Source organism: Lissotriton helveticus, chromosome 3_1 (genome assembly GCF_964261635.1).
Source record: "Lissotriton helveticus chromosome 3_1, aLisHel1.1, whole genome shotgun sequence".
Taxonomy (NCBI): domain Eukaryota; kingdom Metazoa; phylum Chordata; class Amphibia; order Caudata; family Salamandridae; genus Lissotriton; species Lissotriton helveticus.
Genome location: NC_136061.1, coordinates 222,687,152 through 222,709,607, shown reverse-complemented (window position 1 = coordinate 222,709,607; position 22,456 = coordinate 222,687,152). Strand labels below are relative to the sequence as shown.

Genomic DNA, 22,456 nt, shown 5'->3' with positions numbered 1-22,456 from the left:
CATGCACTCTCAGAGTCTTATACACACCCTATAGCAACGCCATGAATACGCTAACGTGCCTTCCCTGGAATGTACGGGGGATGAATGATCGTAAGAAAACCAGATTGGTAGACTCCTACCTGACCAGACATACCGTAGATATCTGTTTATTACTAGAGAAGCACTTGACAAACACATTGGCCGCCACATTAAAAACAAAAGATGGGGAGAGGCATTTGACTCCGGCTACTCAAATTATTCGCGTGGGGTAGCGGTCTTAATACGCAGGGGCCTACAGTGGGAAACCCATAAAACAATAATAGATAAGGAAGGAAGATACATCCTGATAAAAGGCGAACTATACAATAGTCCGATAATAATAGTTAATACATATGGCCCTAACTTAGATGGCCCTAACTTAGATAGCCCAAACTTTTTTCACCAAATTTGGCAGGAGATGCAGGCATTGGGGGACGCAGTAATACTCTGGAGAGGAGATTTTAATGTGGTTCTATCAACAGTAGCAGACAGAATAGGGGCGTCCCAGACACACCACCTACATGCAGAGTCAGTGCTGAAAGATATAATCGAAGAATACCAGCTCATAGATTCCTGGAGGGCACTACACCCGAATGACAGAGAAGGGACCTGCATAACACACCATCACAACGCCTGGTCTAGGCTGGACTACTGGCTCACCACTAAAGACCTGCTTGCCTGGGTTGCCGGAGCCACACATCATCCGCGCACATTCTCGGAACACGCCATACAACTCAAACTTCATATATCCAAACCGTACTTCCAGCCCTTCAGCTGGCGATTCGAATCAGGCGCTTTACTGGACCAGGTATTTAGAGAGGAACTATGTAACAAAATAACTGCCTATTTCACGATAAACGAGGGCAAAGTAGACTCACCGTGTACCCTCTGGGAGGCCTTTAAAGTGGTAACCTGAGTAGATTGTATAGCTTTGAAGGCGGGAGTGCTTAGGGATATACGCAACACCATTGCACGATTAGAGGGAGGGAACGGAGAATTAGAGTTAAAATATTACACCACCCCTTCCCTACCACATTAGCACATATTAGAAGTAAACTGACGGCATTTCAGGAAGAGGCCAAAAGGGAAACTAAATATATGAATAAATACACACAAGCGCGCAGATATGGGGAAGGGGATAGGCCAGGGAAAACACTGGCTGGCCTCCTGCGTTCACCAAGAGGCTCAGCATACATAACCGAACTCCACAATCACAATGCACCACCTTCACGCACACCACCAGAAATATTACGAACTATGACCCACTTTTCCCAACTCTAAACACCTCCCAGACGGAACCACCGATGACTGACATTACAGCATACCTGGACACAATAAAACTGTTATGGCTCAGCTGAGGGCCACGCGAATACTTGGACATATCATTCACAGCAGATGACATTAGACAAGAAATAACCAGTATGTCAGCAGATTAGGCCCCAGGCACCGATGGACTGACCGCAGGCTTTTATAAGGAATATGCAGATATACTAGCACCACTACTTTTATAGGTGTACCAGGAAGCATAAGAGACGGGACTGTTGTCACAGACTATGCGTGAAGCTACAATAATACCTTTACTCAAACCAGACAAAGACTCTACACAGCCAAACTCGTACCGCCCACTTTCCTTAATAAACTTGGATGCCAAAATGTACGCAAAACTATTGGCGAACAAGCTGCAGCCTCTTCTCCCACTAATAGCACTCACAGACCAATCGGGATTTATACCTGGCCGTTCCACGGCACACAACCTTCGCACTCTCTTCGCTCTCTTGCACTAACTAGCCCCACATGTTCAAGCCATTGCAGACGTACTAGATGCCACTAAGGTGTTTGATTATCTTGAGTGGAAATTCCTTTTCAGGCTGCTAACCCATCTGGGGCTAAGTCCCATCTTCATAAAACAAATTCAACTATTATATACCACACCAACAGCGAGAATTAAACTGCCAATTCATAGAGCACATAATTATAATGTGGGGCACGAGGCAAGGCTGCCCGTTGTCGGCACTCCTCTTCACGATTGCCACAGAGCCCCTAGGAGCCCGACTCCATCAACATCATACACAGCACTGCATTGGGTTCACCTCCAGGGGGTTGCTCATATCAATGTATGCAGATGATATGACGATATATTTAGTTAACCCAGCCACGAACTTCATGCCAGTAATGAGAGAACTGGCCTCAGGCACCGATGATATGCAGATAATATGACGATATATTTAGTTAACCCAGCAACGAACTTCACGCCAGTAATGAGAGAACTGGTGCGCTACGGAGGTTTGACGGGGATTCAGATCAACTGGGACAAATCCACGATAGTACCACGGACAGATAACACTACTCCCTTTGAAACAGAATTTCCAATACAATGGGCAAATGGACAAATCAGGTATTTTGGGATTTGGATCAGTAGAAATATGCAGGAGTTATGGTCAGCTAATTATGGCAGGGTGATAGACTGCCTCGAGGGGAAAATACGAAGGTGGAAATGCCTGCCGCTTTCGCTGGCAGGTCAAATAGCGATAACGAAGATAGTTGTACTCCCAAAGCTGTTATACCTCTTTGTAAACATACCAATGCCCTTAAACACACACTTTTCTAAGAGACTACGCTCTAATATACTGGAATTGATATGGGCTGGTAAGCAACCCTATGTCTCTTGAGATATCCCAACGCTTCCATTTGTGCAAGGGGGCCTAGGCGTACCCGATTTTGAATTATACGCGTACTGCGCACAAGCGCAATTCCTACACTACTGGCAGCATCCCACACTATATTAGCCCCATCTGGCAATTGAACTGGACATGGTAGCTCCCCTCCCACTACATACGGCAATCTATCACAAATATAAAAGCCCTCACTAAGAGATAGACACCGTCAAAGCACTCAGATGGGCATGGCAGGGGCTGGCTAAAAGGGCACACCAAAAGGTTCTATTTGCGCCATCAATGCAGATAGGTGGAAATCCACTCATCGCACCCTTACTAGACAAGGCAGGCAAACAGAGGGCGGAATGCTATGGGCTATTGACAGGCAGTGATTTATTCCCAGACGGTACATTTATTACATTACAAAGTGGATAGAGTAACCCCTGGAATAAGCCAGAAGTCCGAAGTCACCTCCACCCACAAGCTGGTGCAAGGCATAGAGGTGTCATCCCTCAGAATACAACAGTGTCTGCGGAAGATTAGAAGATGATTGAACCTGCTGTCCGAGTCCAGTGAGGAGCTTTGAAGGACTTAACCTGCTCTCTCTTGAATACAGAACAAAACAGTAGACTCAAATGGTCATAAGGTTGACCACCTGTCCATGTTACAGGGGCCCAACACGCTACAAGAGACCTTTCCTGAAGATTCCCAAATGACCAGTTTCAACTGGATCTCTCCTGGACCTTGCTGGGGACCTCTGTTCGAATCCTGACTCCCAACTGCTGTTCCTGAGGTCTTGGAACTCCTTGCTGCAGCTGGCTGGACTTTTTCTACAGCCCATGAAAACCTGGGACTTGAGACACTTTTTGGCTCTCAAGACCTCCGGAGGACCAGGACCACCCTGCCAAGATGATCAGACCAAGGTGCGTTGTGCTGGACTGAAGACCCAGCTTTTTCACAACAGCAAATCCTCTGCAACAGATCCTTGCAGAGACAGTATCCATACTTGGGGAGCACTCTTAAACAACAGTTTGCAGCCTTGCTCAGCTGGAAGAACTTGAGCTCCAAAAACAATTACTGAATGTGAATGAAGAAATCTTAACCGGACGAAGGTGCCAAAAAGTATCCTGCCAGTGAGGAACAATCCATGGGTGCAAAACTCAAATTTCGAACACTCCCATCAAAAACCAATGGCTTCACCCGAACCGCCTCCAGCAGCCATCCAACCTTGTGAAGCTCTCCTAAGAGACAGTCAGCTGCCTTGCTACTCCGAAGATTTTGGACTTATATTTTTTAGACTAAATCCCAAGGTAAACCCTATGACTGGGTTGAACCTGTATCGGACCTGCGCTCCATTGAGCTCGGCTTCAAATCATGCCTAGGTCCTGGTCTACCACAAACAGTTTACCACGGTTGGCGCTTAACGCTTTCTGGCTATATTTTTCATTCAAAACATTAAAAATTCATCTCTCCGGTTCCCCTTATTGAATTTTTGTTGTTTTGGGTTATTTTAATTGTTTAAATATACTCTATTTTCTATTCTGGTTTTGGATTTTTATTGTGTTGGGTTCGGACCCGAATACTGTTTTGGTACTGCATGAATGCTTTACACATTTCTCTAAAGTTAAGGCTGTCTGCTCTGTGCAACAGCTTCCAGGGGGTTGAGCTCAGGTTGATTTAGTGACTTTAGTGGTTTACCCTGAAGGACTGTGTTTATTACTTAAGGTTGGATGTCATCCATCTTAACTAATAACCCAATTTCTTACAATCCTATATCTTTGATAGAAGGTTTTAAACAGAAGCGGGCACCGTCCATTAAACAAACAACATGGAAGTTAGTTACTGGAAGGTACAAAAAAAATGTGGAGGGAAGAAAGTCTATGTTGTGGAACAGACCGCAGACTTCATCCTACAGAAGCACATTCTCCAGTGCGACGGCTTCAAACGAGTTATTCACACTGCCACTGGGAGGAAAAGCTGCCCACATCAGTAAAACGCATGTTGTTTAGGGGGATAAAATGAAGCAACAGTGCCACAAACAAGTTTATGCTGAACAGTGGAAAACGTTTCTTCTTTCTAATGAAAATGAAGCTCAGATTCAACATAGAAGAAGATGTGTGGAGGCATAAGAGGAATAGAATAGTGCACAGTACACACGATTTACCAGGAAGACCAGTGAATGTGGGATCACAGAAATACACAGGGATTACTGCACATCTGTTGTAGAATTTCATGTTAGGCTCTGTGAAGAGTGCTTTCTCCAAACACAGACCATCTGCTTGAGGATAAGTATATGCTTCGGTGACGTATGTTCGGCTGCTTCTGCTGGCATTTGGTTTCTTTACACAATAAGACAGGTGCAGTGAAGGCTGCCTCCCTCACCTCCCCCACTCACCAATGAAGCCAGCTTTGCCATTGTTTCTATTAACCTGTATTCACGGCAGTTTCCATGCGGCACACAGAAAGTACAATAACCTAAATGGATATGCCCACACTCAAGGATCTGTATAAAAGATGGGCACTGGGTGAGAACAGCCACGCTTTAAATGACATTGTCAAGAAGGCATTAGTTTCAATACGAGATAGGAGAAAGAAATTGAAGAGCTCATAGTGGTAGAAATTAAGCTATCATTATGGCACTTCACAAGAACACAAAATTACTATGAGAGAGGCTCTCTCATTATTCAACTCATTGCAATGGTGTGAAATTCGTTTAGTCGGATGCTCACACAGGACTTGTAATAATAATAATAATATTTGGGGTCAAGGACAACAAGTATGTTTGTTTATTTTGGCTGTGGAACACAGGATTCCATTTTATTGCAAGCAGAGTATATACTTTTATATAGTATTAAGTAAATACTTTGCTTGCACCAAAAGGTATATACTTTGCTTGCACCAAAGTGGAATTCATGAAAGTATGCAAGGAATATGGTTACTAGGCCAATTTACGTAAACTCGTGAATTCCTGAAAGTTGTAACTCTGTAACAAAGCAATGTCATAAAGCGGTCTATGCACTTTTGTGACTTTCTTTAAGAATCAATTATTTTTTTCAGATGTATATTTATTTGCTCATGTGAAAATGTACACAGTAAGTGCAAATGTATTTGTTCAAACTTTTTTCTTCAGTGTGAAAATACTCCACATCATAGAGTACCTCTCACTACACTACCATGTTATTTGCTCAGTTTCTATCCTGTAAAATGTTTTACTCCTCCCACTGTTAGTAGGAAATGTACAACCTTTTCCGGGATGAGAATGGGTTGGAGAGCGGTTGGTGAATGCCATTAACCATGTACGTTGGTGGATATACACACTCACAGGGCAGTCTAGCTCTGGAATAACCACGTCCCACATCCTTTCAGCCCGTGAGTAGAATTGCTCTCATGAAAAAATTTTGTGCAGGTAAATTTTCTTTCTTTTTTTAATGAGTGTAAAATCAACTTTTGCATGTGTAAGCCATGCTTACATGTACAAATATCTTTGAGAATCGGGCCCGTAATATTTTGACTGACAAGAACTTGCAGAATTCCTCAAGTTGTAAAACGTAGAGCCGTCAATGATCTCGCACTTGGTATGGTTTACAATTATGGCAAATGGGGAAGGGGGGCACAGTGACAGGCAGTGATTTGCTTTAGAAATTGCCCAATGTGGTCAAATAGATACGGTCAGACTGTGAGTGGTCCAGCTGATCCTCAGTTTGCAACCTATACACTACACTGCAAATATAATTTGGGTTTATTTTCAGTAACGTTTTGTGAAATCAAGTGATTACTTAAAAGTAAATTTGCCCAGGCAAGTCACTAGAAACATATAAACTAAAGTAAGAAATGGTAAAATTAGAATAGATGTATCTTGCACTCTGCTATAGTCAGAACTCTGGCATAATGGAAGTGCAGGTATATTGGGAGCCCTCCTGTGATTAGAACGCCAGCCTGAACAGGAGGAGACAGAAAAGGCGACATTCAAGGGGTGGCTCAACAGGTTAACACACCTCAGAGGCGCAGACAACACCGCACTACACAACTCACCCTGGAGACCGGCAACCACGGGTATGTGCACAACACTCGAATATTTGGGTCACTATGAGCCCCCGTGAACAGAATCAAAGTATGGTGGTCACCCACAAGGGTCTCTCTCGCAAGCCAAGATAGAGTCATTAGGAGGGCACCTCCGTGTCCAACTCCCTCTTCCTTTATCTTTTCCTGCTCCTTCTTTCCTTTTTCTCACTTACCTTCATTCCTATAGTAGGACAGCGGTACGGGGGATATCAGACCATGTATACCATTTACCGGTGCCAGTGTCACGCACAGCCACGTGGTGATGTTACTCCGCGTTGTTAAAGCGATGTTAAATGTATGTGTAAAAATTCTTAATAAAAATACTTTGAAATTAAAAAAAGAAAACCCACCTATAAACGGAGTCACTGCAAATACACTGTGTGTAAATATTCAAAGATGTGACATATACAGAGATGTGGTATGTTCTGAGTCTGGTATCATCAGAAAGGCGGCACAATCAGAGGTTTGCTAGATTCCAAACCCTGCCATAACTTACCCTGCAAAAATCAGAGGGGATACTATCACAACTCTGGCACAAGAATGCCGCCATCATGGTAACTTCACGGCATGCATCAAATGGGACAAGTGGATTTTTATACAGGGCAGATGGGTTTCTCAAGCTTTCTATTTCTTGGAAAAGCACTTATTTTATATAATTCTACACCACGGCCAGTGTGGAATAGCCTCCCAGCCACACTCCTACAGTTCAACAGAAGCTTCTGAGGCACAGAATAATAGGAGAAGCCTCGGAATAATAGGAGAACGAAGCCCTGTAAGTGTCTAATGGATGTCAGATCTGCCATTCATGAGTAACAGACATGACTCCCGTCTCTAGATAATTTTATTTTACAGTTTTTATAAAGTGCCCATACCACGGTCAGGGCATATTAGATAACTAAGATCGAGGTAAACCCAAAACAGCACGTTTGTAATCAAGCACAATGAGCGTATTGGACGGAGGTCAGTAGACATTTCATGATTATGTAGGCAGAGTGGAACAGATGAATTGTCAAAGCTCTTCTGAACTTCACGTGTCCAGATTCTAAAAAGAGGGGTGTTGGAGGAGTTGAAATGTAGCGACTAGGATGTGTAGGTATCTTCCTCTTACGAACTGTAACGCATGTAATGGAGGGACAATAGCTTCAGGGAAGTCAATCTTAGTCACCTGGAGTGGCTGCTAGTAAGGTACATGGTAAGGTACATACACTTTGGCAAGACAGTCTGGCAGAAAGAAGGCTTATGATTCAGACACGGCCTGATGTTTAAGCAGCTGGAAGAGAATGCAGGCTAAAGTAATTTTCTACAGGCTTCCAGAACAAAACAACGAAAGAGGCAAAATATGTGCACAACAAAACTGTGGCCCTGAAAGGAATACACAACTGAACTAGACAACAGCTGATGGCCAAAAAACTGAGCAGGCAGTTCAATGGGTACAGTGCTAAACCACGTTTCTACTAAAGGGCATTAAGGAGAGAAAAACGAGAGACTTTACTAGTTATATTTTTTCATTGTTGTCTATGGGTTTAAAGTGATCCTCTCGGTAACATTATGCCATCTTGGAAAAGGCTGCATCTTACGTCACAAACTTATAGTTTCACCTTTGGAAACACAGAAGACAGTCCTGGACTAGGATGAAGGAAAAGTCAACTAGTTGCCAGTGCCAAACACATTCAGGGCCCTATAAACACACTTTTCCTCAAAACGTTTTAAGGGTTAAGAGATTTGTAATCGGTAAGGGAGGGTAGAGTTAAAGGAATATATAGGGGTTTTAGGGTTCAGGTTGGGTAGAGATAAAGGGAACTAAAAGATTTTAGTGCTGGGTAGAGGTAAAGTGAGGCAAGGGTTTTTAAGGTTATGGGGTTTAGCTTTAGTGCTAAAGGGAGGTAAATTATGTTGAGGGTTCAGGGGAGGGAAGCAGTAAGAAGGGAGGGAAGCAGTAAGCAGAAGTTAGGGGTTTAAAAACATAAAAAGCAAAAACCAAAGCAGAAAAAAGTGTGTGTGCGGGTTACCAAAAAAATATATACATATATAAACAAAATACATACATCAGTAACTATATATATATATATATATATATATATATATATATATATATATATATATATATATATATATATATATATATTCACTGAAAAAACCATAGGTTATAGATTATATATAGTTAGGAATTAGCATTTACAAAACCTTGAAAATTCACTGAAAAAACCATAGGTTATAGACCATATATAGTTAGGAATTAGCATTTAAAAAACCTTATTTTACTCACACAAAACCATTGAAATTCCATATATAGTTAGTTGCACTAACTATATATCGCGCACCCGTAATCCACTGCTGATGATGTCACATATTACATCATTCATGACATGGTCAGTGACATCACTGATGACATCACTGATGACATCTCAAATGACATCACTGATGACATCACTGATGACAACATCCAGTGACTGTATGTTTCTGTAAAGTTAAAATATGTCTTACATATTGAAGAATGAGTGGATGTATAAGTGTCTGGACGAAGGATTTAGTAGGTGCATGACTGAATGTATGAGTGAGTGATTAAATGTGTCTCACTGAGTGCATGGGTTAGTGACTAAACTGTCTTAATTTGTGCATCAATATGTCTGTTGTTCTGTAAACTGCTGCATGTGTTGATCAGTAGCTATATGAGTAACTATATGGGTTATTGATTGATTGCCCAAGTATTTGTATGGGAGACTGAGTGTGTGTGTGGCTGGCTGGGAGGTGTGTGACTCTGTGCAGATCAATGTGTACTTGTATCAATGATTGTATAAGAGATTGTATGTGTTAGTATATGTTTGAAAATGTAAGGTGCTCTATGTTTAACTGTATAGATTAGAAAATGGAAGTGTGATTGATTCTTTACAGGACTGACTAGGTGTGTGAGTAACTCCATGGATGAGTGGCAGAGTGTGAGTGTCTGTATAGGTGTATGAGTGCATATGATAGTGTTGTAAAGATGAGTGATTGTATGTATGAATGATTGTATGGGTGAATGAGTGAATGTGTGTGTAGACGTAGGAATCAGTGAGTGCGTATGTAGTAACTAGTATTGGTGTATCAATGGTTTCAAAAATTATACTCTGTATTTAACACTGGGTGTAACAGAGGTTATATTAAAATGTGAGGAGGTGCATTGTATTGTCACATGAATGATATCATAAGTGATGTGGTCATTGATGTCAAATGAGATTTCATCAGTGATGTCATTTGAGAAGTCATCAGTGATGTCATCAGTGATGTCACTGACCATGTCATGAATGATGTAATATGTGACATCATCAGCAGTGGATTGCGGGTGCGCGATATATAGTTAGTGCAACTAACTATATATGGAATTTCAATGGTTTTGTGTGAGTAAAATAAGGTTTTTTAAATGCTAATTCCTAACTATATATGGTCTATAACCTATGGTTTTTTCAGTGAATTTTCAAGGTTTTGTAAATGCTAATTCCTAACTATATATAGTCTATAACCTATGGTTTTTTCAGTGAATTTCAATGGTTTTTTAATAGCAAATATCAAAAGCTTTTTTGTGGAAAATGACTAAAATTAGGTATACATAAGCAGCGTTCATTTATGTTCACCACAGCCACTGTTGAAAATAAAGTGAAAGTCGCGAAACAGTGGCCACGCCATCTAGTCCCTTTTAGGCCCCATCATGCACGTAAGTGACAGCCATTTTGTGTGTCATGGCCTCTCTGCCCACTGCCAATAGCCTATGATCGTTCGGAATTGGTTCTCTTTGGGTGATTCTCTATTCACAAATAAGCACAGAGTCGCAATACTCTGTTTAGTCTTTGCGGATAGTGAAGGATAAGTAGTGCAGACTTTTGTCCCCTTTGTAACCCGTCATGCCTATCTCTGCCCCGTTTGTTGGTAGTTGGTTCAACCCGGACCGTTTATTAGAGGTAGATCATCCGACTCCACCGGAGGACACCCCTAATAAAAAGGACATATATATAAAATGCGGACTAGCCGCTGTATCGTGCTAGCAAACTATAACATAAAAATCGTTAGAAAAAACAAAAGGAATCGAGCAAAATCAGTAGGCCACTGATGGGATCACTTTTTGACCTCGCTAAAATAGAAACATTAGGAACAACCCCTCATGAGAAATATGAAACTAGTGAGAGGAACCGATCTCGACGCCATCAATCATTCAATCAGGAGTTTGTTAAAGCGCGACTACTCACCCGTAAGGGTCTCAAGGCGCTAGGGGTGGGGGGGGTTGGGGGGGGTGCAGGTTCCATTCCATCAAGGAGGGGGTCTGTCGAAGAGCCAGGTTTTGAGGTTTCTTGCGAAGATGGGGAGCGATGTTGTCTGTCTGAGGTGGAGCGGAAGGGCGTTCCATGCTTTGGCCGCGACGAAGGAGAAGGAGCGGCCTCCCGATCTGGTCTTTCTGGTGCGGGGGACCACAGCGTAGGAAAGCTGGGCTGATTGTAGGGTCCTTTGGGGTGCGTGGAATTTGAGTCGGCTGTTCAGGTATGCTGGTCCGGTGCCGTGGAGGGTCTTGTGTGCGTGGGTGAGCATCTTAAAGGTGATTCTCGCCTCGACGGGGAGCCAGTGGAGTGTGCGCAGGTGCTGGGAGATGTGGCAGTGTTTTGGCAGGTTGAGGACCAGTCTTGCGGCGGCGTTCTGGATGTTCTGTAGCTTGCGGATGAGGTTTTTGTTTATTCCGGCGTAGAGTGCGTTGCCGTAGTCGAGTCTGCTGGTGACCAGGGCGTGAGTGACTGTCTTTCGGTGTTCGAGGGGGATCCATTTGAAGGTCTTACGAAGGAGGCGGAGGGTGTGGAAGCAGGAAGATGAGACAGAGTTGATCTGGCGGTCCATTTTGAGCTCGGAGTCCAGGATGATTCCCAGGTTGCGTGCGTGGTCTGTGGGGGTTGACGGGTTTCCGAGGGCGGTGGGCCACCAGGTGTCACTCCAGGCGTCGGGGTTTGGGCCCATGATGAGTACTTCTGTTTTGTTGGTGTTTAGTTGTAGGCAGCTGTTTTTCATCCATTTGGCAACGGCTTCCATGCCTTCATGTCCCAACCGATATTCCAAATGTACACCCAAAATAATGCACACCAGTAAGTCAATTTATGTGCTGACTAAATAAGAGAAGTTAGCTCGGCTCCGCCGCCCCAAAATAACGACAAACCCTATGCAAATATTATAAATATATACAACACACCAGCAAAGTAACAGGGTAAAACGTTTTATTAAATAACTATTTACATGGCAGCCTGCTGCAACATCGAACCAAATGCATGACGCTGTTCCTGTCCCTCCTTCCTTAAAGTAGCAATGTTGGGCTACTTTGGGCTATTTTTTAGTAGGATTTGGGCTTTAGAAAGTCTACAAAGGCCATCAGCCGGCGAGGTAGCATAGGTGGCGGCCTAGGGGTGGAGGACCGTTGTGCAAATAGCCCGGGGGCGACACCACGCGCCAAGGCTCGTCCCCAGTACATCCAGAGGTGATGTCCGACAAGTTGTGTGGGGGGATGCCTTGCTGATGCCGCCACCCCCCCCCCCCCACCCCCACCTTCTTGTTGCCTGATCCGGCCAGCTCAAACCCAGGGTCGTCCCGAAGTGCAGCAGGTCCGCGGCCACGCCCATCCAGAAGAAGAGGCCCCCTGCACGTATAGGGCGGGGCCTTGCTGGCAGCCATCGGCCAAAGAGGCCGTTGGGTGGATGGCCCGGAAGCACCACGGCCACAATGTTTTTGTACTGGCCTTCCCATTCGTGCACCCTGAGGTGGCATCCAGCGAGCCACGAGTGGGGGGGGGGTGAATGCCTTCCTGATGACCCCCCCCCTCTTATTGCCTGGTCCGACCATCACATATACCTGCGCCAGGAGACGGCGTGCGGTGCACTGGGAGGGAGAGGCGGCGCGAACGAGCCTCCCCAGGTGGAGGTTCCTCAGCTGCACCCCAGCGCTTCACTCGGCCACCTGAGTTACGCCCGCTCTTGCGGCACAGTGCCTCGCTCGGCCAGCTGAGTTACGCCCACTCTTGCGGCACAGTGCCTCGCTCGGCCACCTGAGTTACGCCCGCTCTTGCGGCACAGTGCCTCACTCGGCCGGTTGAGTTTCGCCTGCTCTTGCGGCTACAGCGTCTCACCCGCCATCCGGCTGAATTGCACCCACTCTTGCGGTACAGCGACAGGCGGCTGCCACGGAGCTCACGAAATGGCGGTCGCCTCCACAGACTTGGGTCTGGCCTGCAAGGATGGCTCTGGGCAACCCTGGAACTCGGACGCTTGACTGCTAGGGCATGGGCCCCATTCCCGAAAGTGTCCCCTCAGCCTTGAAGATTCTACAAGAGTCACCGGGGCCCCCGACTCCCGCAGGCTTCCGGTGGGGAGCGACTGACATGATTGCTCGCGGAATAGCCATGACGTAGCCACGGAATGGTGGTGCTCTCATGCTGACGCCAGCTTCAGTCTGAAACATCCAGAAACACTGTAGACTACCAATTCAATCAGTTCCGGTGGAGCCCCAACGTGACCCGGTAGGGAAGAACTTGCCCTCCCCTCTTTGACTGATGGTTCTTGTTGCCTGTCCCTTCTGTTGTCATTTAACGGAACTTTTTGGACTACTCAAAGGGGTTCTGGTCCGACCGCTGCTTGGTGGAGACATTTTGACTATATTCTGGACCTGCCCGGCCTCGCCCAAAATGACCAGACATCCCTCACTTCCAATTACAGCATACACTCCTTTATCAATATCTTCTTTGATGTTCCTCTTGAATATGTAATTTTGTAGAACCTCATACAGACAAACATTCTCGAGGTGACTGCTTCTATTTGGATAATATGTATCCCACATGTTGGCAACTCCTTGATGTGTACTGGTTGCTCAGCCTTGATATCACGAGATATGTATGCAGTTTTGGAGCACATGGCGGGCGGGGACGGGTACTGATTGAACATTTGGACATCCATATTGATATTAAGTTCTGATGTATTATTGATTACTGTACTATTAAAAATTCGAATTAACTTTACTCACTGTACTTGCCCGGAAATGTATATCTAGATAATTTCATTGTAACTGGTCCTGTCGTACTTTGATGATAAAATTAACGTCCACCAATTCCGCAACTGTTAGACACCTTAATTCCTGCAACCTAATGGCCCGCCCGTTACGTTTTTCTACAATGTAAATGTCCCCTCATCATATACGACTCCAGTTTGCTTTATGGTTTTTTCAATGCATTTGTGAACCTTTGTAAATGTGATGTGAATCCTTGTTGTTGCCATAAACATCTTCTCATAATCTTTCTTTATAAAAATACAAGTGACCAAAACACAGATGGTTTGTCAGCCTAGCAATTCATTATACTAGGTGCGTACTTGTTAATCAACTAACACTGCCCGGCAATCTGGTTTGTTTTTTGTATGACTGAGGCATTGATCGAACGGTTAATGGAATGAGAAAAATAAGCCCGAACATGGTATCCGCATGTGAAGGACGAAAAAGAATATAGCACTTTCCTTACTTAGGAACGACTCCCTCTGGAGCTAGTGAATGGGAGAGTAGCCTACACCAGAAACTTGAAGGGTTATTTCAGTACGACGAACCCGACCCCAACCGATATCCCAAATGTACACCCAAAATAATGCGCACCAGTAAGTCAATTTATGTGCTGACTAAATAAGAGAAGTTAGCTCGCCTCCGCCGCCCACCCCGCCCAAAATAACGACAAACCCTATGCAAATATTATAAATATATACAACACACCAGCAAAGTAACACGGTAAAACTTTTTATTAAATAACTATTTACAGGGCAGCCTGCTGCAACATCGATCCAAATGCATGACACTGTTCCTGTCGAGGTAGCATAGGTGGCGGCCTAGGGGTGGAGGACCGTTGTGCAAATAGCCCGGGGGCGACACCACGCGCAAAGGCCCGTCCCCGCGGTCAGCTGCAGCAGGGCGAGCCTTAGCGTTTCACTCCCCGGTCAGCTGCACCATGACTGCCATTGGCGTTCCACTCGGTTGGATGGCCGGGGACCCGCTCAGGTGGCCGGGGTGAAGAGCGGCTGTTGCTGCGGAACGCTCAAAATGGCGGCCGACTCCCCGGATTTGGGCCTGGTCCACTAGAACGACTCTGGTCTACCCTGGAACTCGAATGGACTGTGGCAGAGCGTCCAAAATCCACAAAAAACACCACTGCCAACTCTTCAATAACTTCCAGCACCGCATTTCCAAAGGAACAGCATAACAAGCTTTCATGGCCTTTAGAGTTTTCGGAAGCAGTTTCCCAAGACCATCACTGCAGCCATTGCAATCCAACAGAGGAACTTTTTCCAAGATCGGCATACTAACTGGGCTGCTGGTGTAATCGGGGCTCTTGCAGCCATTCAACTTAATTGAAGCTTTCACAATGACAGACCGCCCACTGAACTTCGTGCCATGACATTTACTTATAACATTCTGCTGGGTCTTCGCCGAACTGAAGTCTACAAATGCAAAGCATTTCATTCTGCTTGCCTGCTCGGACATGAGCCCCACTCTTGAAGACGTCCTCTCAGTTTTAAAGGTTCTACGAGAGTCGTTGGCCCTCGACACCCGCAGGCTTCCGATGGGGGCAACCGCCACTGTTGCTCGACTATCCCCCATGGATATACCGCTGCCACGGGTGTCCGCCACCTTATCCACATCTGGTGCCGTGAGGGAGGCTGATTCAGTGCATCGGCGGAGGGATACGCCTGCTGTCCCGCTCTCCGGAAGTGGCCACAACATTGTCACAGGATGGTAGTGCTCTCATGCTGAAGCCAGTTTTTGTCCGAATTACTAAGAGACACTGTAGACTGCCAACTTGATCAGCTCCGGTGGGACCTCAGCGTGACCCGGTAGGGAAGATTTTGCCTCCCTCGCCTTTGAGTCATGGTTCATGCTGCCTGTTCTTTCTGTTGGCACTAACAAACTTTTTGAACTGCCGAAAGGGATTCTGGTCCTGCCGCTACTTATTGGAGACATTGAACTATACTCTGGACCTGCCTGGCCTCGACCAAAATGGCGCCAGTATGGGAGCGACTTGCAACTCCTTATGACGTTCTAGTTACTTAGCCTTGACATTATGGGGGATGTATGCGGTCTTTGTGCACATGGCGGGCGGGGAAGGGTACTGACTGGGAATACGGACAACCCTATTGATGTCGGTTTTTCATTATTGATTATTGTATTAATAAAGCTTCGAAGTAATGTTACCCATGATACTCGCCCATGGACGATTTTATTGTAACTGATCCTGTTATACTTTCAATTATAAAATCAACCTTCACTGATCCTGCAACCGTTTGTCACGTTTAGTTTTTTCAATTAAATGGCTCGCTTGTTACATACTCCTATACCCCTGGCTTTTGACCCTTTCCTACGCGCGGTCTGTACTACCGCCCTCGGGCGATCTATGTAATGAACAGACTACCATTGCCGAAACACAAGGGAATGCATCTCAGAGAGATACGTCAAGTACGTGGTAGATAAAAACATTTTCGTGTTTATGCACGCTGATGTGCTTTGAACGCTGCCCCCCCACCCCTCATCATTTAGATTACCACCGCCCATTGCACAAAAGCGTACCGGGCGCTCCCCACGCGGGGCCCTTTTAAAGCCTCCACATCAAACCTAGGGGGTCAGGGAGGATCTACTATGCCCCCTTATGGTCATTTCCCCCTTTGTTTTGGCCTCCTCTTGTCTCTCGATCCTACCGAGAGACAAGATGGCGGCCGCTCCGGACTGTTTAGAATGTTGACAGACACCGGAGAGCCAATCAGCTTCGCTTCGCGAAGTTCCGTTACGCGTCAAGTACGCGAACCGGAGCGCTACCCGGAGCGCTGTTACAGATATATATATTTTTTGGAACGTTAATTTATCAAAATTCACTGGAGCACATACATTGAGACCTAGCAATGGCACATCGGGCTAACAGTCCCTACAATTTTGCCAAGTTTCATGCAAATCCATTCAGCCGTTCGGGCTAAAAGTGAGGCCAACCGCCCTATGGAAATTAACATGGGAAAAATGCGTTTTGGGACCCCCCTTTTTTCTCGGCCCCCCCTTGACGAACCCCCCCAAATTTTCAGGGGCTGCTCAGAAACAAAATGTTCCATTTTCCTGAAAATTTCAGCCAATTCCGTCCACAAACGCCAAAGTTATTAGACATAGAATTTTCAAAAATCCCATAGAGAAAAAATCCTAACTATATATACCTACTGGCGACCGCCATATATATATATTATATTGCAGGCAACTCCTTCACCATTTTCCCATGCCATGAGAAAGAAAAGAGCGCGGACCACGATAGCTGGTTAATTTGTATTGATTTATTCCATCCGAGGTACAACAGCAGCCATGACGCGTTTCGTCCCTCCAAGGGGGACTTGATCACATGACACGCTCCTGGTTGCACAATTGGCATAAATACTTTTTAACTTTCTTAGACATTTTTTCATCTACAAACCATGTGACTAAAGTATTAAAGTGACAGTGCATGAACTTAAAAAGTGAGTAATTCCATATCAACAGTAACCTTCTGAACAGTAGTCTGCTTAATTGAGACGATATGACAAAATTGATGCTTAAATGCATGGATATATGAAAACTGTTGGATATAAAAGTATACATTTCCGAGCCTGAACATTTAAATACATAAATATATAAATACATAAATATGTACCAACTTAGACAAGATGTAGTTGAAGCTCCGTGTGGTTACACATATCATTTGTAGCGGGTGGTTATCATTACTGACATTTCATGAAAACTTTTTTTGTCTTTCTTTCATTTTTATCTTTCCACTAACATTACGTAAAAGTTCTGTTCCTGTGCAAGTTCTATACACACGAAAAAAATCTACTCTTGATCAGGTCATTGTACCTTCCAATATGATCTTACCCCTGTTACTGCATTAAATATTCTCAATATACTAAGTTATTACAGTTCATTGTTCAGGAATTAATAATATTTACAAATAGTGCAAAATGTAAATTAGTGTATCAACTGTGCAAACCCAATAAAAACTTATGTGAAGCAGGTAGCAGCATCCATAATGTTCAATAAAATCCAGAACTGTTGATAACGCTGGAAGAGAATAAAAGGAGAGCACATTTGACTTCTAGATTTTAAGATTATAACTCCTATAACAATATTATATCTATAGTTGTGTTGCCTGTTATTTTTGGCTATCAAGTATCATTGAAGAAGGGAAAAATCGACATCATGAATAGGGGATTTTAACATGGGCTGAATAAGAGATAATGAAAAACTGTGCAAACTGTGCTTAGAAATTAATATCATTATAAATACGATATGAATTAGCTCAAATCTATTTAATCGTTATACAACTACAAAATATAGACCTATTGATAAATATCCAAGTATAAATTATTGGCCAATAAATATTTATTTATTAAAACCTGGCACCTATTGCATTAATTTTATCTAGCCCTGTAGGTGGATTAGTCTCGAGTTCTATTTTCTCACCTACTACTCAAACAGTTTTATCTATACTATTATTAGTCAAAGCTGGAGCAAAGTTCCTCAGTTGCATTTAGGCCTCCCGGGTATTTAGTATCAAGATTTAGAATGTACAGCATCTCTAATTTGCGTAGGGCCTTGGTCCGATCCCCGCCTCTTTTCGGGATTGAGACCGAATCCACTAAATAATATTTCAGTTCCTTTGGATCCCCGTTTTGTTTTTCATTAAAGTGGCGTGCCACTGGGTACGAGGGATCATTGTTGTTAATAGCTCTAATGGGCTGTAACACTTTTTTGTGGCCTTGTAAAACAGTACTCCCGACATATTTCAATTTGCAAGGACATTCGAGAATGTAAATTACATGATCCGATTTGCAATTCAAAGCCTCGTCTATGACCCATTCCTTTTCACTAAAAGGCGTTTGTATTTGGTCGTCGATACCACGTGTTGACAGGCCTTGCAGGTCTTGCATTTCATAAAACCTTTTTGTTGGGCTAACCAAGTACCCTTGGTCACTGGCCCAAATGGATCATTTTTTACCAAAGCGTCCTTCATTGATTTACCCCGGCGGTATGTTATTGCTGGTTGTTTAGAGACTGTTTTACCGATAATCGGGTCCTGTTTGATGAGGTGTCAATTCTTCTTAATAATCTTTTTGACCGCACCTTCATACTGGTTGAATCTTAAAATAAATCTAAATTTGTCTTTGGACTGTATTGTATTGGGGGTATTGCGTTTGCTTTTAACTAGTTCATCCCTGGTCATTAAGTTAGTTTTAGTTAGAGCCTCTTCTAAACACTTTTTACTGTAGCCCCTTTCCCTGAATCTCTTTATACTCTGTCCTTGAGCTATCACTAAATCATGTTCATTGCTACAAATGTGCTTCAACCGTAACAGTTCCCCATAGGGGATACTGTGGATTAGATGACCCAGGTGAGCGCTAGTAGCGTGTAGAACGGAATTGCCTGCTGTAGGTTATCGATGCAGGCGCGTTTCAAGTTTGCCCTGATCAATGAAAATCTCCATGTCCAGAAAATTAACCTGTTGGTTACTGATGTCGGCACTGAAATGTAAATTTAGGTCATTGACGTTAATCTCATCAATAAAGGATTTGGCCTCACCTATATTACCTTGCCAGACCACGAATAAATCATCCTTGAACCTCCACCAGGCCCTGACGTGATTGGTCATTGTGTCTTTGTGTTTAACCATGAGAACCAGCTCCTCCCACCAGCCCATAGGCAAAGACGCATAGCTGGGGGAGAAGCTGGCTCCCATGGCAACACCTCTTGCCTGTTGGTAATAATTGTTCTGTAACATGAAAATGTTATTGGTCAGACAGCTTTCTATCATGGTCAATAACATACTTGTGTGTTCAGGATCTCTACTTGATAAATAATACTTATTTGCTCTGAGGGCACCTTTGTGCCTAAATCGACATGTAAAGGGATGTCACATCCAAGGTAATCAGCAAACAGTCCTCACACCATTTAAAATCCATTTTTTTTTCTAAAAAGTCCCCTGTGTCACGAATATAAGACTTCAAAGATTGTACAAAAGGTAGGAGAAAAAAGTCTATATAAATTGAAGTTCGCTAGAAAATGCTATTCCGTGCAGATATTTTTGGCCTATCTGGAGGGTTAGTCGCATCCTTATGAATCTTGGGGATGAAATATAGGATTGGAGTCTTCGGATGATTGTTTTTCAAATATTTATATTCTCCATGGAAAGCAATCCTATACTCCTCCAGGCCGATAGTTTCAAATGGCAACATCCATATGTTGCCAATAAATTCTGTTTGCAACTCCGGTTGTAGCATTCCGGGTCATTTAGTTGGTGCATAGCCTCGCGGACATAATCATCACGTTTCCACAAAACGACATTGCCGCCTTTGTCGGCACTCCTCACAACTATGTTGTTGTCATTACTACGTTTAGTCATTAAAAGACGATATTGGAGCTCCTTTGTCTTTTTCTTTCTATTTTTCTTGGTCTCACAGGCAATAGCACTTTGGCTTTTCCTGTTTAATGCTTTCAAATCCTTGGTCACTTGTTCTTGAAAGCTGTCTATAGTGTCTTTTAACATGATAGGATAGAATGTTGATGGCGGTTTGAATAGAGTGTAGGTACTGGTTTGGATGTTGTCAGGCGACAAGGGTGTGTTATAGACTCATGAGGAAATATCACCTTCATCCATGAGGGCTTCTAGAACCGTTTCCAATACAATTTCATTATCATTGCCATTGGTGGTCTCTCTACTGGATGTTGTGATGCTGTCCCTTGATAATGTATCGGACTGAGCCATAAGGTTTGGCACCTTGACCGTTTCTCCTGTCTTTGACTGAGCAAAGTATTTCTGGAGTTTTAATTTTCGCACACTCTTATAAATGTCTATCCTAGTGACTGCATAATTAAACGAGCTTTCCGGACAATATGAAAGCCCCAATGATAGCAATTGCTCCTCGACTTTGTTCAGAACCAAGTCTGTTATATTGATGACAGTTTTAGATGATGGTTCCGTAGCCTCAGTGCTTACTTGCGCCAACATTTTTGGCTTGTGCTTGCGCAGGGTTTACCTGTGGTTTTCGAGGACGTAATGTCTGCAGGCGCTCTTGGCATAAAAAATCCATCTCTTCCATGACTGAAAATTTTCTTTTTTATTCACTTCCCGGGATTCTTGCTCATGCTCACTTTCAGCTGCTGAACTGACATCTGACGCTGACGTTAATTCCGAATGTATGCCAGTATTGGTGATTTCCGTGGAGTCTATATTTTTGCTTTTAATTCCTGCTTTGCCTGATTTTATGGCTTCAAATTTGCGTGCAAATGTGAAAATTCTGCCACTTTCATAGTCGCACCGATCACGATGAAACTTGAACGCTTTGCGTTCCCGTATAAATGTCTTCTTCCCTTTTTGGTCTTTTTTTCATTTTGTGTTTTAATTTATCCAAGTTGTCGGTATCTCCCATTGCTTCCAACTCTCCATTTAATTTTTCAATTTGTTTCGCTAGCTCAATGCAATCTTTCTCAGCATATTTTACTAGAATAAACAGCAGCTTGCGCGACGATTCCAGGTTTGTTTCCGCCCATTCGCGCATCATCTCGCGGTTAGGGGCCTCGTAGCTGGGGGCCAGCAATATTCGCAAACCCCGCGGTACTCTGCTAACATCTATGTACCTCTGCAGGGATTTCGCCTCTCACCACCTCTTTTGTTCAGTCCTCATCGTCTTCTCCAATGTCTTACATTTTTCTTTCATCCCCATGTTGGCGGGTGTGGATGATGCATTCTGGGTAATGGAGTCCGCGCCTAACGCCGCTGGTTCATCGCTGAACATAGCCGCCGCTGCCTACTTCCTTTCTCTGAGCGCGTCTGCTGCCATTGTTACCTCGCACCTGGATGTTTGTAATTTCTAAAACGAGGCAGGGCGCTTTCGATTTTGCCAATGCTGTTTTCGGCGCCACTGCCCTCCGTTGATGCAGATTCTCAGCTCCCAGCCTCTAGAACAGCCTCTACACACCCACCCCTACACACACCTACACACACACGCACACCTACACACACACACACACACCTACACACACACCTACACCCACACACACACACACACACACACCCACACCCCCTCCCCCAGACAATGCAACTGCATAAAGCCCTACGTAGTTTTAAAGCTCTTAAAAGTCAACAGTTGTAATGCCCGCAAGGTAAAGCCTTGCGTTGGGAAGTCGGATATTCATAAAATAATACATGTTTCAAAGCCAAAGGAGGAATGACACAAAGAAGTCAACTGCTGAAGGGGAGCAGACCGAAAGCCCACTGTCTGTATGTTGGAAAGAATACGTCATGCAGATAGCTGCGTTGTAAAGCCAAAGCTAAACAGTTCTCACAGTGTCAATGGCCAGCTGTTCATGCAATCATCACGCTCTGAGTGCTTGAGGACTGTTCCAACCAGAAGTAGGAAAGGAACCCCACAAGCATAAGGACAGTATCAAGCAGAAGTAAGAGAGGAACCCCATAAGAGTGAACTCAAGAGAATATCTTCGAAAGGTGCTGTGAATAGGGTTCAGTATGCCATCTCTGTAGTAAGCACAGCAAATCCGGGAGGAAAACAAACAATCATAAGACAACCTTTGGCATGAGATTGCTTTTTATAATTAGAATATGCGTGATTAGCCAAAGACTTATGAAGAGCAATCTAGTTCTGTTTTGTCAGTGCAAGAAGCTTATTTTT

General features: G+C 44.0%; 1 protein-coding gene across 5 annotated transcripts in view; it reads right to left on the bottom strand.

The window, feature by feature from the left end:
* Window positions 1-22,456, bottom strand: part of DTX2 (deltex E3 ubiquitin ligase 2) — a 755,107-nt gene that overhangs the window by 650,921 nt on the left and 81,730 nt on the right. Inside the window, exon 1 of one of the 5 annotated variants that reach the window (XM_078679658.1) lies at window positions 17,761-17,826. The exons of the other annotated variants lie outside the window; for them this stretch is intronic. The gene's annotated coding sequence lies outside the window, so the exon portion shown is untranslated. Of the gene's footprint in view, window positions 1-17,760; window positions 17,827-22,456 lie in introns of those variants that run through there. 5 annotated transcript variants of the gene reach the window in all.